The sequence below is a fragment of the Myotis nattereri genome, assembly GCF_964212035.1.
Source record: "Myotis nattereri genome assembly, chromosome: 2".
NCBI classification, from domain to species: Eukaryota; Metazoa; Chordata; class Mammalia; order Chiroptera; family Vespertilionidae; genus Myotis; species Myotis nattereri.
The window spans coordinates 128,255,167-128,272,541 of NC_138076.1; the positions used below are offsets into that span (position 1 = coordinate 128,255,167).

The window sequence follows — 17,375 nt, forward strand, 5'->3', positions numbered from 1 at the left end:
AGGAAATTGTAGTGTTTCCGAGGACAATATTCCTAGTCAAAATAGATTAAACCTGAGGCCAAAGTAATGACCACAGTCAAAGTTAATGATACTGTGTGTTTGGTTGGAAACAACTACAGGAAAAGTTATCATAGCAGACAGTCTACCCTGTAATCTCTTTTTATTCTCTGGTCCTTGTCACCAGTGGATGGAAGGAAACAGTTTCTCTTTGAGTATTTTGTATTTGTAGATAGGACAGAAAAATCCTTCACTATGATGAAATGGAGTCTAGGGAGGAGGAAGGTATATTTTAGGGCAGTGGTTCTCAGCCTTGGCTGCACATTAGAATCACCTGGGAATCTTTTTAAAATCCTGATTTCTGGGCCTCATCCTCCGGAAATTCTGTTCCTTTGTTACTAATGTTGTGGCCCCACCCCATAACAGAAAAACAGAATTTCTGTAAAGGGAAGTCTTGCCAGGTGCTAATAGCAAGACTTTATTGAGTGCTTACTAGTTGTGAAGAATGAATGAGTTAATACAATCTCTAGTGTAACCCTTAGCAAGTAGTACTAGTAAGCACTGGTTTAGGCAGATGGGCACTACTGTTATCCTTGTCTGAGACTTAGCAAAATTAACCACCTGCCTAAACCATGGAGCCAGAAAGTGCTAACAGAACTAGGATTGAAAGCCAGGATTTTTGATGAGCCCAGTGGTTCTCAGGCACTGGTATGTATCAGAATCACTAGAAGGGCTTATTAAAACCTAGATTGCTGGGCTCTACAATTAGAGTTTCACCAAGTCTGCGACAGGGAACAAAGATTTGCATTTCTAAGTACCCAGATTGTACTCATGTTGCTGGTTCAGTACCACAATTTGAGAATCAGTGAACTAGCCCGGTGGTCGGCAAACCGTGGCTCGCCAACCACATGCGGCTCTTTGGCCCCTTAAGTGTGGCTCTTCCTAACCCTTAGGAGTACCCTAATTAAGTTAATAACAATGTACCTACCAATATAGTTTAAGTTTAAAAAATTTGGCTCTCAAAAGAAATTTCAATCGTTGTACTGTTGATATTTGGCTCTGTTGACTAATGAGTTTGCCGACCACTGTACTAGCCTATGTGAACTTAACTACTACAAGGGACTTGCTCTGTCCAAGAGGAACCTGGTGGAATGACACAAGGTAACTGGAGATATGGAAAGGAGAATATACATTCTCATCAGTCTCTTTCCTCTAGTCTACCTAAATAATACACATCCTTCAAGCTCAAAATGAAATTCCATCTAAGGTTGCTATCTTGGTTCCTACAACTCAGATTGCATTTAGACTTAGTGTTACACAGGTTAGAGATTATTAATCTCTAGTTGATTGATGTGCTTTTGTCTTTCTTCTCCAGTTTAAAAGATTTTTAAGGTCAAGGATAGCAGCTTATACTTACCTAGGACTTCCAACATGGCTAGAACAGTCTTAGTCAGACTAGCTGTATAATTGAGGATTACTGAAAAGAAAGTTCAGTGAGTTAGAGATTATCATTATATCAATAGTAATAAGAGTAAGCATATAATGAAAATATTTCAGAGTACTAAATGTTGGTTAGATGTTGGTAGTCTTGTTGCTAGTCCAAACGGTGACTTTGGAGGAAATAGAGGCATCTCTGGCTCAAAACACTGGTACCCATACAAATCTAAGGAGCCTACAAGGGGATGGTGTGTCCTGGAGTTGTGCAATGAACACCTTACACAACTCCAGGAGGTGGCCCAAGGATTGGGTGGATTACACAGATTCACTGCTTCCCTCCAAGGCAGGTGATGGTCTTAATAAATGTCAGTACTAATAACTCTCCCATGATAGCTGGTGTATATTTCTATAGCTTCAGTTTTACAATCCTATCTAATAAAGAGGGAATATGCTAATTGACCCTCACACCATCACAAAGATGGCGGTGCCCATAGACAATAAGGAGGGAATATGCTAATTGATTGCCCCACCCTCAAAGATGGCAGCTCCCATAGCCACAAGATAGCAGTAATTAGTCCTCTCAGCCCCACCGGGGCGGCAGGCACGTGGCAAGGCTTGGCCCGCCCTCAGGTGGGCCTGGCCGCTCTGCGTGCCTGCCTCCAGAGTCCCCCAGTCCCCTCAGCCCCCCAGCTGCCCAGGGCCGCCTGAGGCTCAGGTAACCAGGGCCGGCCGAGGCTTGTGCTGCCAGCAGTGGCAGCAGCAGAGGTGTGATGGGGCATCGCCTTCCCCTGATCACCTGGTCACCTCCTGCCCCTGAGGGCTCCTGGACTGTGAGAGGGTGCAGGCCGGGCTGAGGGACCCCCCCACTCCAGTGCATGAATTTTCATGCACCGGGCCTCTAGTATTCTATAATTTCCTAATCACTAGTCTTTCTCTCTCATTAGATTTATTATGAGTACCCTAATAAATTATTAGGGTAACCTAAAATAAGGTTAGGTCTCTACCTTTGCATCCTGAGTATCTAGGAAAGTATCTGCATATAATAGGCCCTCAAAATAAATGTTTGTTGAATAAAGTAATGAGTAAGTGAAACAAAAATGCTCATTTTTTACATTGCTTAAAATTCCAAGTATGATGTTATATAGTTAAATGCTTTGAATTTGCTTGGAGAAATGTCAAGTCAATAGGCAAGTTCAAGTGGGGAAAAGTGCCATTGGGTTTTGGTCATTTACCTTTGCAGAGCCCTACAATGAGTTTCCTTAGTGTTGATCCCACCAAAGATCCCACCAAAGATCCAGAGTGGCAGATGGACAGTTTCATCCTCTTCTTATGCATGAGAAAATTGCTCTTGTCTCAGTTATATAAATTCCACAAATTTTTTGAGTATTATTTTTCCTTAATAATTGTGTCAAATCAGGACACCCGTTTCCTTAAACAATTGTAATGTTCATGGTGAAGGTCTCTGTGGAAATATTCCAGCTAAAAAATTAGTATGAAAAATTACTATGTGACAAAGTTCCTATGTGCTTTATTCTCTTGAACATACTCCTCCATTTGACCACCTAAAAATACCTACTTTCACTTGGCCTTTGTATTAGTCATCAGTGCTGTTCACCAGGTGTTGTCAGTGTCCTACCCTCCCTTACCAGCATCTGGCAAGATCCTTCTTCCCTGTTCCCCTTGAAACTAGGCGGGCTGTACGACTTGCTCTGGCTAGGGACCTCTGGGTGGGACGTTATGTGCCACTCCCCAGTGGACACTTTAAGAGCCAGTGTGTGATTCCCTACTTTATCCTCCCCATTGCACTGGTGATGAGTCAAACTGAAAGCTCCATCAGCCAGAAGTCTCTGGGTAATTTCCATGAGTAATATATTTACATTGGTTATTAATGAGAAGTCAAAATGATCAAAGGAAATGTTTCTTTGAAGTGCCTCAGTGCAATAACTGGCCAGATGTGTTTATTTCAACTCACCCCTTTTCTTTGGATTATCACTTCATAGTGCATCATGATCTGCGTGAGCAAGGGTGGCTTCAAAGGCCGATGCAGGAGCAGCAGTTCCTCCCCGGGGAAACACAAGTCTACTCAGTCTTTGATTAGTGCCCTTCATAGCCATCACTCTCTGTCATTGTTAGGGACCCTAGACTCACGGTCAGAATTACAACCTTTGTTCAAAAGAAAGGCATTCATTCCTCAAACCAAAGAGTGAGTTATCTGAAAGTTGTCTCTGTTCTCAGGCCTTCATTGCTACATCTTTCCCTTCTCTTTTGTTCTTGATTATTCTACACTAGGGGCCCAGTGCACGAATTTGTGCACCTTGAAAGGAACTGTGGGCTGTGAGACTGCAGTGGGCACAGGGCCAGGTCTCAGCCCATCCTCTGTGCCCCTGCCAAGCCCCTCCTGCTGCAGCCCCCAGTCCCCTGTCTGCCAGTAGCCCCGCTCCCACTGCTGTTGCCACCACTCCCACCAGCTGATGGTGCTGGTTCCGCTCACACCCACTGACAGCGCAGAGTGATTGGGGCCATCGCCAGCAGCAGGTGCAAGGGGCTGGCACTGTGAGGGGGTGCGAGCAAGCGATGCTGCCCTGATCGCCCCTCAGGAGCAGGGGGAGGTGGATAAACCCTCAGGGGTGATTGGGGCCAGCAGCTGCCACTCGCACCCACTGACAGTGCTGAACGATCTGGACCAGTGCTGGGCACTGGCAGCAGGTACAAGCGGCGGCTCCAGTGCCAGCAGCGGGTGTGAGCAGGGCCAGTGCCAGCAGCAGGTGCAAGTGCCAGGTGGGACAGCAGCACGCAGGAGCAAAGAATTTTCAGTAACCACCAGAGGCTCGCCCACCTTGGTCTGGCACCCATGCTCACCTGCTCCACCATCCTGCCACTGCCAACACCCACCATGTTCCATGCTATGCTGCCTGCTGCCGATGCCTGCTATGTTCCGTGCGTGCCCCCTGGTGGTCAGTGTACATCATAATGACCAGTTGTTCTGCTGTTTGGTCTATTTGCATATTAGGGTTTTATATAGATAGGTTAGCTCCCTGCACAAAGATCCACTGCTGCCTTCTCTGTGTCTGTGTGCAGAGCTTAGCTGTGATGAATCCCCTAAAAGTATGGGTGACTGGCTGACCATTCAACTTTGTGGCTGCTGATCTCTTCTTGTCTCCTTGGACTTGGAGCCAGGGGTGACCTTGGACAAAGAAATAAGTAGGTTAACTTTTCCTCAGGCTCACACATCTCTCTTCACACTTGGGAGACAGCATTGCATTGGACTCCTGGGGATTGAATCTCACACTACACTTAATAGTGTATGATCTTGAGCAGGTAACCTGATCTTTAAACCTCAGATTCCTGATCTCTTAAATGCTGGCACTAGTCCCTATCTCAAAAGGTGGTTGTGAAGGTTAAATAACATAAAATATAACTGCTTGGCACATTGTAGTCTCTAGATATATCTTAACTTTTATTAGAATTGATATTAGTGTTAGTAAGACACAAATAACTGACAAGGCATGGATGTGCCTTGGGCAGTGAGCAGCCTGGTGTGAGTCCAGGGACAGAACCTTTGACAACAGAGCACACGAACCTCAGCATGCTTCTGTTTTCTGTACTCACTGATGCATATGGAACAACTCTCCTAAAATAGTAGACACTTCATGTCTTTGTGAAAGCAAAGCTTTAAAGAGGATGCCACCTGGGCCAGTGATACAAAAAAAAGGAAAAGTAATGAGCTCTGAGAAAGTGATGGTTCTTAACCAGAAAGTCACCAGAAATTTGGGGTAAATGGAAAGTGGAACATTAGGTTGGGCAGTGTCCAAGACTGATGAAAAAGGGAAAACATGGTTTGTAAAGCTGTTTTAGTAAATACTTCAGTCAGCATAGAAATTGCTATCAAGTGAGACATGAAACTGTAGTGAAAGTTGGAAACAGAAAAGTGGTGTGAGATGAGTGCAGGAAGTGTGAGTCTTAACAAAACTAAAATACAGAGGAGAGCGAGGGGCCTGTCTGAACGTGCCGACTTCACAGACTGAGCGACTGGTATAGGGTGTCAGGTGTATTTCTGCCCAAAGTCAAGGGTCAACTTTACTTTGTTGGCTTGGATGTGCCTTTGAAATGGCTGATGGTTTACTTGAGGGGAGGGTTCTGTGTTCATTGCCATTTTCTCTCCAAAGCTAGCCCTATACCCGGCACATGGTAAGTGTTGAATGAAAGTTTTCAGTGAGTGACTTATTAAGTGAATCCATCTTGGGAATCAGGGTACAAGGACTAAGCATGTCTAGGAGATAGGAATCTTGCGCTAGAGCATCAACTATGACCAGTGTTTCTGCCTGGGAACTGGGAGGATATAGGCATCTGGGGTGAGGCCAGCCTCCTATGGCATTCCAGTGGTGAAGTTTGGAGGTCTTTGGGGATCTTGAATCCAGCATTGCAAAAACTCACTGGTTCCTGATGAAGATATGGGAGAAGGTGGACTAGAGACCCCTGGCAGAGCCATCCAGAGCTTTGTGGGAAACATGGAAGCAAACCCGTGCCAAACCCTCTCAAGCTTCAGGTCATGCTCACTTTAGGGATTAATTTCTCCGGATTTAGAGCATGTTGTAAAAATTCCATCTTGCATGAGGTACCCAAGGCTTTTACCTGGGTGTGATGCTGAACATTTATTGAGCATTTCTATTGTGCTAAGTGTTTTATCTATTTTATCTAATTTAATTCTCACATAACCCCAAAGGTAGGTATCATTAGTCTCATTTTAAAGAGGGAAACTGAAGCTTACGTAAGTTAAGCAACTACTAAGCCTTAGGCAGGCATTCAAATTCATAGCTCTTTGATTGCAAAATCTCATGCCATCCACCACTAAGAAAAATTCCCAATTTTATTTTTGTTTTTATGTTAGGGTATATGAATATGTGTGTAAATATAGATATCTTCCCCCATTTACGGTTCTCCTAAAAATGTTGCTTCCATTACTCCTTAGCCATGCCCTTAATCTCTATGACTGGATAGCTGTGGAGTGAGGCAGACAAGCTTTAAGGTGGTCCATGATCTCTGCCTCCTGCTGTTCCCACTCTCTCATGTAATCCCTCCCCCTTGAGTATAAACAGGACCAGTGACTTGTTTCTAACCAATCGATTATGTCAAAAATGGTGGAGTGCCACTCTCACTGTTATGTTAGGTTATGTAACACTCCATCTTGCCAGTAGATTCACACTAGAATCTCCCTCTCTCCTGACTTTGAAGAAGCAAGTTGCTAGGAATCCCACGGTAGCAAGTAAATGCATTCAATAGCCTGAGGGAGTTTTGAGGCAGATCCTTCCCCTGTCAAGCCTCTGATGAGACTGCAGCTCTGGCAACACCTTGACTGCAGCCTGTGAGATTCTGAGCAGAGGACCCAGCTAAGCTGTGAAACACCCAAATACACGGGAACTGTGAGATAATAAATATGTGTTGTTTAACTCACTAAGTTTGGGATAATTTGATATTCAGCATAGAAAACTAATATAGTCATGCATCGCTTAATGATGGAGTTACAGTCTGAGAAATGTGTTACAGGTGATTTAATTGCTATCTAGGTTTCTATAAGTTTTTCCTATGATGTTTGCACAGTGATGGAATCACCAAGGGTCATATTTATCAGGATGTACCCCATCCTTACGTGATTTGCGAGTTCTCATTCTAGGGCCCTCAGTGGAGCTGGGCACTGGAGCAAGGGTTCAAGTCTCTTCCATTCTGCCCACTTGCGGGGCACACGGGAAACTGGCTTCCTGGGCCTGTCCTCAGGGTGAAGCAGCTACGAGATAAATATCTTTCTCTTACAAACATTAATTACTTCTAATCGTGTCTTTATCTGCGTTATGATGCCAGGAGTTTCTTTTCTCCATGTTTCCAAAGACCCATTTTTATTATTTCAGTTGGTATAAAACAGGGTCCAAAGCAGTTGTGAGTTCATCACCTCACCCCCACGAATGAGGGAAAAGAAGAAAATTCCATCAGGCCTCACCTCTTATTGGAAAAGAAAGTTTATATTACTGAGAGTAGGGAAACTGCAGGTTACAAGGCTAAATTCTTTGGGCTATAATGTAATAATAAAACATTTCTTTTTTTTTTTAAGGATCAAACAAAGCCATGTTTAAACCAATTGCATGTGCAAATACCATCACGGTCCCTCTTGCTGTGACATGTTTGTGCTGGCTGCAGCCCGGAGTATTGTAAGAATGAAACGCACCGGGGTTTGGGCGGAGAGCTGATCCTGAGCCGAGAGGGCAGGTGGCCTATTGACTGCACACAAATTCCCTCCCTGCAAGCAAAACAACTGTGCCAGCGTCATTCATCACTGGGCTTGGCTGAGGGGCAGTGAAAGAGTATGTGTTTGACCTGCTTTGTTGCAAGAAGGAAAGGGAGGGTTGCTCTGTCCTGGATGAGAAGGCAAAGGTGGCATTCCTATATTTTTGTTGGATCCCTTTGCATGAACAACCTCACCTGTCAAAACATGATGGAAAGTGGGAGTGGAACAAAGGAGAAAGAGGCAGGAACTGTGAGAAGATAGACTGAAGCAACCAGGGCCTGAAAGCGCCATGTAGAAGATGTCTGGTTGCAGTTCATTTTATAACTGCTGGGTTTGCTGGTTTGGGCCCAATTGTGTTTGTGTGTATGTGTGCATTTATATTTTTATCTTCTGTGATTGACTATGTATTTATATATTTATCTTCTGTGACAGATATAATCATTATATCTGTGCCAATGAATACTTTAAAATACTGTAGTGTGTGTGTAGATGTAATAATAAATAAATCATTTCTAGATAATGAAGATAACATATTAATTTGCTTTGCACAATGTCTTTCACTATTAAATTATATCTAGTAATTTCCTGCTTTTTAAGATACAGTATTATGAACAAAGTAATTTCACAGAGCAATTTCACTTAGTGGCCTGAACATTTGCTCACTCCCCTCTTCTCTGAGGACCCCCAGAACTTCCTCTCTTGAACTTTCATCAGGCCCAGTTCAAAAAGTGTGTGTCCCTAAGAATTCCATGGTGTCCAAGCCTGTCTGTCACCTTGGCTCTGCTCTCTGATCAGACACAAAGCCACTCTCCACTCCCAGCACCCGGGGATTCTGAAGCTACCCTCCTGCCCTCACCAATAGAGCAGCTAATGCAACACTTTGTCCAAATATTTCCTTCACCGGTTTGCCTTAATAGAGACCTAGAAGTACCCTGAGGACATTTTCCCCCCCACAACCTCTTGAAGGGTAGGATAGTTTTTTTTCTTCCTTACACCCTGTACCTCAAGGCTGAGAAGTAGAAAAGGCATATTCCTGGCTCCCTATTGCTCACCGCAAAGCATTTGTCTCCCTCCCACCTGAAACTGCTCTCTTTGCCCCTACCTTGGACCTGTTATTTCCTTGACTTGTTCTCACTTCTGCCCATTCAAGGAATACATGAGCCCTGACTATGTGTTCCTTTCTACCCCACTCCTGCTGTCATTCTGTGACCTCAGCTCTCACAGGTGACCCTCGCTGCACTCTGATGTCCCAGTTTCTTGGCCCTCCACCCCAGCTCAGCCACCCTCCTTCTTGGTGGCCTCTGTACCATTGTTCACGTCACCAGCATCTGCTTCCTTTCTGGAATCTTTACCCACTACCTTCTTCGTAGTAATCAGCTGACTTGCTACACTTATTTTACCTTACAAGTTAGATTCTACCATTTAACAAGAATTATCTATAAGCTCCCTGTCATCTTCATTTTCTTCCTCATCCAGCTTAGAGTCCATATCCATTGATATCACCTCCTTAAAAATATTTTTGCTCACTGAGTATTTCTAGTAAAAAATGGGCCTTTACCTAAATCTCACACCTTATACAAAAATTAACTCAAAAGTATATCATAAATTTAAATGTAAAACTAAAAAACTTTTAGAAGATGACATAGGAGAAAGTCTTTGGGGCAAAAGGCTTGGTGAAGAGTTCTTAGATATGACAGCAAAAGCACAATCCATGAAAAAAAAAACTTAAAAATGGAAGTTCATAATTTAAAAAGCTTTGCTCAGCAAAAGACCCTTTTGAGGATGAAAAGACAAGCTAAAGGCTGGAAGGAATATTTGCAAATTATATATATGACAAAGGAATAGCATATAGATATATATAAAAAACTTTCAAACCCAAGATTTAAAAAAAATTTCAATATAAAAATTGGCCTAAAAATATGCAAAGACTTTTCACCACAGAGGACATATGGATGATAACTAACCACCTGGAAATATTTTCAATATCATTGGCCATTAAGGGAAATATGAATTAAGACCATCACCATACACATATAAGAGCAACTAAAATAAAAAAATAGTGACAACATACTAACAAAAATAAATGGTTGAATAAATAAATAGAGGGAAATAGACAAATCTCCCATGCAGAATTCCAAGTAATTTATATAGGTATTCCACCCTCTACAAGGTGGTATATAACTCCCCAGTTAAGTGTGGGCTACACATAGTGACTTCCTTCCAAAGAGGACAGTATGGAAAGGAGGTGGAGGGAAGTAACTTCACACAGGAGAAATCTAACAAATACTAGCTCCACCAGGTAATCCAGGTTGATAACCGCAGTGATAAAGTTATGTTGACAGTACATACCCTTGATATGAGGTGATTAGAATAGTCCTTCACCTGTGTAGTCTTCCTACCCAAAACTCATAACCCCAGTCAAAGCATGAGAAAAGCATTAGAAAACATTAGGAAAATCAGGTAAATGTTAAATAGAAACTTGGGCACTTCAAGAATACAACTAAAAGACCGAATGGACATCATCCAGAACCACAGGAAGGCTGGCTGAGTGGAAATTCTACAACTAAAAGGAAAGAAAAAAGCACACCGAGACTCAGAGGAGCTGCAGTGCGGAAGTAAAGTACAGAGGTTGGAGGCGCACGCGGAGAGGGCTGGCAGCTGAGGACATGGTTGTCTTTTTCAAACGGTGGGAAGTCTCAAGCTCTGAGCTCCAGTTCCAGGAGAGTCTCTGGGGACCCAGACTCTTATGGGAGAAACTGGACTGTCTGGCATTGGTCGGAACTCGAGGACAGCTTTCTCTTGGAGGTGCTTGCAACAATTGCCAGGACACTGAGAAGTGGGGCCTCTGAGGGCAGCCATAGTTGCTTGCTCCATCCTGTTGATCCCCTGGGACCCCCGCCCCACCCAAGCTGTGCGCCGGCTTTTGCATATGAAAGGCCTGGTCCTTTGCAATCTGAAAATTACCTAACAAACTGCAGCTGGCCCAAGGCCCCATGGCAACTCTCATTGCTTCACAGCTGAGCTCCTGCTGGGTAGTCCCAGGCAGAGACTAGATTAGCACCTCCTTAGAGATCCAGGAGCCAGTATGCCGGGTGGTCAGAGTGGGACCATCCAGATTGCAGCTCCTTGGATCTATAAAGGACACACTCAGGGGGCAGACTCAGTGAGCACCAAAGCCCCACTGAAGCAAGTCTTGCCCCAGAAGGGTGTCTTCAGCACAGAAGTTCTCCCACCGTAGACACAGCTGATTCTCACAGCCAATTGGCCTGGAGGTCAATTCCTGCCAGTGATACCTACAACAATCAAGGCTTAACTACAACAAGACTGTGCACAAAGCCCACAAGGTGGTGTATCAAGAGTGTCTACCACTGGGCCCTATAGGACACCTAGCACACAAAGCCACTCTACCAACACAGGGAAGGATAAAAAATGCGGAGACAAAGAAACAGGTCACAAATGACAGAAATGGAGGAAAGCAAATGACTGGATATAGAGTTCAAAACCACACTTTTAAGGTTTTTCAAAAACTTTCTAGAAGCTGCCGATAAATTTAGTAAGACCCTCAAAAAGTCTGATGAGACCGCCATTAAATGTAGTGAGACCCTCAAGAAATCTAGTGAGACCCTCAAGGTTATGGAAAAGGACCAACTAGAAATTAAGCATACACTGACTGAAATAAAGGATATTATGCAGAGATCCAACAGCAGACTAGAGGATCACAAGAATCAAGTCAAAGATTTGAAATATGAAGAAGCAAAAAACACCCAACCAGAAAAGCAAAATGAAAAAAGAATCCAAAAATACGAAGATAGTGTAAGGAGCCTCTGGGACAGCCTCAAGTGTACCAACATCCGAATTATAGGGGTGCCAGAAGAAGAGAGAGAGCAAGATATTGAAAACCTATTTGAAGAAATAATGACAGAAAACTTCCCCTACCTGGTGAAAGAAATAGACTTACAAGTCCAGGAAGCGCAGAGAACCCCAAACAAAAGGAATCCAAAGAGACATCACACCAAGACACATCATAATTAAAATGCCAAGAGCAAAAGACAAAGAGAAAATCTTAAAAGCAGCAAGAGAAAAGCAGTTAGTTACCTACCAGGGAATGCCTATACGACTGTCAGCTGATTTCTCAACAGAAACTTTGCAAGCCAGAAGGGAGTGGCAAGAAATATTCAAAGTGATGAATAGCAAGAACCTACAGTCAAGATTACTTTATCCAGTAAAGCTATCATTCAGAATTGACGGTCAGATAAAAAGCTTCACCGATAAGGAAAAGCTAAAGGAGTTCATCACCACCAAACCAGTATTATATGAAATGCTGAAAGGTATCCTTTAAGAAGAGGAAGAAGAAGAAAAGGGTAAAGATACAAATTATGAATAACAAATACATATCTATCAACAAGTGAATCTAAGAATCAAGTGAATAAATAATCTGATGAACAGAATAAACTGGTGATTATAATAGAATCAGGGGCAAAAACCCCACAAAAAACGAAGTCCTACAATTGGCTCCTCTCTGAGGGGGCGTGGCTAGGCCTGGGGGTGTGGCTTGACTCTGGGGCTGGACGAGCCAGCTTAAAGCCTGGCTGAGGCACAGAGGCCCACATTGTGGTGGCTGTTACCTATGGAGGCATGGAGGAGTGCGCTTGCTTCTGCGGTGTGGGCTCTTGGGGCGGGGGGGCGGGGGGGACGGATGTCGTCAGAAGCGCCAGCGCCCAGTTGAGACTGCAGCGGCCCATGGCAAGCCGGTGCCGGCAGAAAAGCACGTAGAGGGGGGATGCAGCGGTGCTGTGCAGGGAGTGGAGGAATCGCGAGCCCCATGCCGCCCCCGCCGCCCCCGCACTGCTCGCTGCAGGACCTGCCGGTGGAGATGCTGGTGGAGATCTTCGCCTGGGTTCCCGGCATCAACCTGCCCAGCCTGGCCCCGGCCTGCACCAAATTCTGCCACATCCTGCACACCGACAGCATCTGGTGACGGTGCTGCCGGGAGGAGTCTGGCGCTGGTGAAAACTTGCAGAACCTGGAGATGATGGTATGTCTTATCGAGAAGTCTACGCGAAGCTGTTCCCATTCAGAAACATTTTGGGATTGTGGCAGCTAGATACTGAGCACTATACAATACTAGTGAATGTAGTGGTGGACGGCTTATGCATTACTGGTTGGAAATACAGGCCTTCCCTTAACACCCATGTGGGTGGCCCAATACATTTCAGGCCCTCGTTCAGAATTCGCCTGACGGAGAGGAAATCAGCCACGGTGGAGTGCATGGAAGGCCGCCTCAGCAGGCCCCACAACCGCTACATGCAGATTCGGAAGGACAGGTTCACCACCCAGTGCAAGAAGACAGACCACCCAATGGATTCACCAACGGGGCTTAGGGAAGAATGGGGGCTGGTGCTGGAGTTCAGACAGCAGTATGACTGGCTGACCTACCGCCGCCTCTATCTCCCACCGAGCCACCCAGACGACCTCATCAGGCCAGGCCTCTTCCAATACTACCACGATCCCTTCGGCCTAAAGATTGCCATGCTCAGCTTCCATGGGAAGTATGCCAGGGTCACCACGATCATGGGAGTCTCCAAGAAGACGTTAGAGATCCACCTCATGCGCTGCATCCAGCTGCGAGATGGCGAGATCTTCCGCAACTTCAACGAGCTCTCCCGCGTGGTCCAGGAGATTGACGAGCAGGTGATCCGGGAGCAGCAGCAGCAGCAAGAAGATGGGACTGAAGAAAGCGAGGGCCATGGCTGGCAGAGCCCTGCCCAGCCCAGCATCTGGGAGACCGGGCTGCAGCTTCGGAGGAGCAGCCTGTTCCGTTTGTTCTGCCTGTGGGCGTGCGCTCAATAGACCAGATCTACCCCGGAACCTGCAGGATGTGTTTCTATGGCGTGGACACTGTTACCTTATTTGGCTTCGCCTACCCCAGGAGCTTCCCTGGAGTCTTCATCCTGTTGGATGGGAACCACTTCGGGTTCATCTGGCTGGAGGCGAAATACTTCTTCCTGTACGTCAGAGTCCAGAACACCTTCCAGAATGTGGAGGCACCATCCCCGCAGGCCTTCCTAGAGATGCTCAAGAACATTCAGTCCATGCCCTAACCGTTTTGGCTCAGTGGATAGAGCGTCGGCCTGCGGCCTGAAGGGTCCCAGGTTCGATTCCAGTCAGGGGCATGTACCTTGGTTGCGGGCATATCCCCAGTGGGGGGTGTGCAGGAGGCAACTGATCGATTTTTCTCTCTCATTGATGTTTCTAACTCTCTATCCCTCTCCCTTCCTCTCTGTAAAAAATCAATAAAAATATATTTTAAAAATAAATAAATAGAGACTTGGACCCAGTGTTTCTGTCCCTAAAGCCAGTGCTTTTTCTGCTGTGCTTAACTTACAAACATAAGGGTGCTTTAGATGAACATGAACTCAACCTGAAACCACACTGCTCCTCAGGCTGTTCTGGACCATGTGGCATTCAGAGATTCAAAGACTAATGGCTCACAGCAGTGGTTTCCGATATTGGAAAAGAACAAAGTTTATACTTGCCCTTAAAACTCCTACTGTAGAAATGTCTAGCTTCCTTCCATAAGGCAGGGAGAGCCATAAGGGTTCTGTCTTAAAAGAGCAGCCATAACTTACTTCCTGTGGGCCCCAGCCACTCGCCTGGCCTTCCTACCTGCATGTTGTGGGCAAGGAAGAAGGAAGGGCAGGGGAACGTGGGAGCTGCTGTTTTTTAGCTTCTTGGTTAGCCTAGACTATTTCAAATTAACTGAAACAGTATTATGACTGATGTCTTCATTTTTGTTTACATCAGTGTGAAATGGATTTTTTGATAGTGGCAGTGATAAAAACAAAACACCAAAACTAATTCACATTAAACCCTTCCTTGTAGGCCTATCAAATACATACAGTGCTACCAAACTCAAGAAAAACTCATATCAAGAAAACATGGCATGCATCATTCACAAAATAAACTTGGATGTTGTAAATGTTTCCGCATTTATATAAAACTGGAAATTTACTTTTTTTAATTTATGTTTAACACAAATATTTATTGGAAAGAGCTGTCTTTTGTTCTGAAATTATGGGCTTCCTACATTTTTGGTGTTGAAATATACTTTCCTTTCTGAAATGATGGAAATGGTAGCTTTTTGTTATTGTTGTTACTGGCAAAATGAACAGTTTGGCAACTCTGTGTTAGCGCTCTTAATGGCTTTGGGATGTTTTACTGCCCTGAAAATTGCAAGTCTGGGAACCTCTACTGTAAGAATGTTATTATTGTAAACTATAGACTTGAATAGGTAATAATTAGAAAAATTCTATGTAAATTAAGAACTCAGAAAATTTGATTAGTTTTATTAGTTTGTGTTTCACATAATCCACTGTGCAAAATTTTACTTTCCTTGACCACAATACTAGGTTACTTGAAAAAAAAACCAAAACTGAAATGGTAGAAACTGAGATATAGCATAGCTACATGGTATCATATATCACAATTCTTCAGAATATATGTTTTTCTCTGATTTCTGTACTATGAAGGTTTTGTCGTGGGTTCTTTTCATTTGTTGTGTGCATGTGTGTGTTTGCTTTGATATTTTTGCCCTTGCTGTCCCACAAATCTTATGCAATAGTGCAGATACAAAATATATCTATAATGGTTGGAGTGGTTTCTTATGTCTGTCTCAATAAACTAAGTTAATAAGAAATATGGAAATGTGCTTCTGAGTTTAGTCAATTTCCCCCTTTATATTGTGTAGTATAACCAATACAGCCATTCCATAAAAGTTGAAAATGATTTCCTCCTGAATCCTACTTGAGCAAAGGTGTAGCTGTGCTCGGCCCAGCTGCTCAGACTTCCTAAGGGAGTGAAAATCAGGCACTGGTTGGATTTTCCCTTCATTTTAGTGCATGATCCCAATTCAAAAGAATCTCATTAGAAAGCAGATCCCATCTCCATTTCAATGAGCTGTGGAAGGAAAACACAGTTTCCATGGCACCTATAGTTTCAGAAGGAGACCATTTCCAGAGTCTGTGTTTCACTGGCAGCACGTAGTTTTACAATCAACCTGCACTAATAGCAAAATCAGAAGAGGTCGTTAATGAGTGATTCCCTGCCCAACAGGAGACTGAAATGTGCAGCATTCTGCCCAAAAGATTTTGAAAATTCCCTCCCCTTTAGGTTACTTGGGCATTCCAAAATTTACTGGGGCTTTAGTTTTTACAATTTAAAAATGGCTACTTAGATACAAGATGTTGGCAGTTGTCACAACTTAATTACAATTTGATTTTTATTACAAATAATTAGATGAAATGATGCAAGGTCTTAATTTTGGGAAGCTTACTAGTATATCCCAGTAAACAGAGAACAAATCATTTATTGGTGTCAACTACCTTAGAATATTGAAATGCCTGTTGGAAATTTCTCTGTAAAGAGAAAAGAGTCATTTAGGAAATATAGGAAAATTGGTGAGGTCAAACCACAGTAGAAAAGAAACAAAATATCTTAGTGACGATTAATAAATAAATAAATAAATAACATCAAGAACATTTGGAGAAGAGAGATCAAGTTTGGAAATGAGAAATAAATTTTTTAAAAAGCACACTGCAAGACACCCAAATTCCCAAACATTTTAACCTAAAACTATATGTATGTATTAAATTCTTGCTAAAGAATAGAGGGGGTTAATATTTTTAGCAGAAAAGAATCCTGAGAAGATTCACAAATTATACTTTTATTTATTCTTCCATTGTGAAGGATACACATGTGTTAGCTTAAGTAAGATCTCCTGCCTGACACAGTTTCATTGTGGAAAAAATAATATTGACCAAGCCTCTGATCCTGCCTGACCTGAAACTGATACACACGTAGAACCATGGAATTTTTTCAGCTGGAAAGTACCTCTGGATGAGATTTAAAGGCATTGAGTAACTTATGACCTTCCCACCAGTTATTTACAAAAAGTAATGATAAACGTCATGAAGATAGAAAGTTTAAATAATTATTCCGGACAATTACACAAACGGACCCTACTTAATGAACTTGCTATTTCTCTTTGCGCCGCGGGGTAAAGCCCTTGCATAGAAGCTAACCTCTGAAGTGGGCCACACTTTAGAGATGACAGTCTGACTGCAGTGTGTGGGCAGAGGAGGAAACCGGGACTGAGGAAGCGTACCTGACAGCTCGAAGACCTCAGAGCCGCTAACGATAAAGCCAACGTAGCAGAAGGAAAGGCCATAAACTTACAGCAAATAGAAAATCAGGGCCCTGTCCAGGCAACAGCTTCTGCCGCAGACCAGCACAGCCTCCGAGGAGGGTGGGGCACACTGAAGGATTCGTTAACACTGAGATGTGGAACCCATTCTAGACTGAAGGAGCCTTTGAAAGGAGTTTTGTCTGTTAATTCATATCAGAAACTCACAGAGTATGATTGATAATGTGTGCTATGCAAACTTAACTGTTTTTGAAACCCAGAGAGAGCATGCTAGAGTGTTCGGGACTTTGGGCCCTGCATGCCAGCCATCTGGGTTTGGTTTAGGGTGAGAGAGAGAGGAATCACCATGGAAGTCAGTAAATCCTATCAACCGTTTTTGTTTTTAATCCTAACAGCATTGGGAAATGATTTCGAACCAAGGGTTTAAAACTGAAGGGTGTGTTCAAATTCATGCTTGAAAAC

General features: G+C 43.7%; 1 pseudogene across 1 annotated transcript; it reads left to right on the forward strand.

The window, feature by feature from the left end:
- Nucleotides 1–12,346: 12,346 nt before the first annotated feature.
- On the forward strand, nucleotides 12,347–13,812 carry LOC308514499 (F-box only protein 31-like; annotated as a pseudogene). The gene has a single exon. The product of its transcript is annotated as an F-box only protein 31-like (transcript).
- The last annotated feature ends 3,563 nt before the right edge of the window (nucleotides 13,813–17,375 follow it).